Source organism: Hippoglossus hippoglossus, chromosome 12, assembly GCF_009819705.1.
Source record: "Hippoglossus hippoglossus isolate fHipHip1 chromosome 12, fHipHip1.pri, whole genome shotgun sequence".
Lineage (NCBI taxonomy): Eukaryota > Metazoa > Chordata > Actinopteri > Pleuronectiformes > Pleuronectidae > Hippoglossus > Hippoglossus hippoglossus.
Genome location: NC_047162.1, coordinates 3,147,449 through 3,148,325, shown reverse-complemented (window position 1 = coordinate 3,148,325; position 877 = coordinate 3,147,449).

Below are 877 nucleotides of genomic sequence, written 5' to 3'. Positions count from 1 at the left end.
GGACGACCTCTGTCTTTTTTCTTATTTTAGCTCTGGTTTGCTACATTCAGTTACTTCTGCATTAATTCTTAGTGGTGACCCGTCTCTAATGTGCTTATTTCAGACTCGGTTAGTTTGAGAAGAACTTGTTCTGTTTTTTTTTTTGTATTTTAATTACCTTGTTCCCATCATATAATATCAGTACCAGTTGTATTTATGTATCATATATATATATATATATATATATATACCAAGACATAAACAGGTTTCGATGTTAAATTCTGTATGACTTGTCGGTACAGATTAGTGCTCTCAAGGAGGAAGTCATAATTTCTCTTCCTGCTTATTTGTCTTCCTGCAAAGATAATTTGGGAATTTTAAGCTTTGCTTATCTACTTCCTGTCTCTTGTCAACAGAGAGCCGGGAGCAGGAAGCTCTTTAAAAAAGGACGTTTTCTTGAGGAAACAAAGGACCATTAAATGTTGGAAATATGGTGCAAGCTAAGGGTCAGTAAAAACCTTTAAGTGACTGAATTAATGTCGACTTCTGGGTCGTATAGAAACTCCCTACGCCATCACTCATCGTTGTTTTTATGCTACGACTGTTTTTCTATACATTCCTCAGTCGTTGTGCTTGTGTTCACCGTTTCTATGTCTCTACATTTAAAAGGTTCAATCCTAATCACTGAATCATTTTAAGATGACATATTTTCCAAGTGTTAGTATTTAATTAATCAAATGTGTTATTTGAATCTGACAAGAAATTCTTAGAACAAGGTTACTGGAGTTCACTGACTCCAAACTGTGCAGCCTCTTACTGTGACTCCTGTATAACTGAACCATTAACTTTCTTCATGACAAATTCCATCCACTGATGAAGGTCACAAGATGTGGTAGAA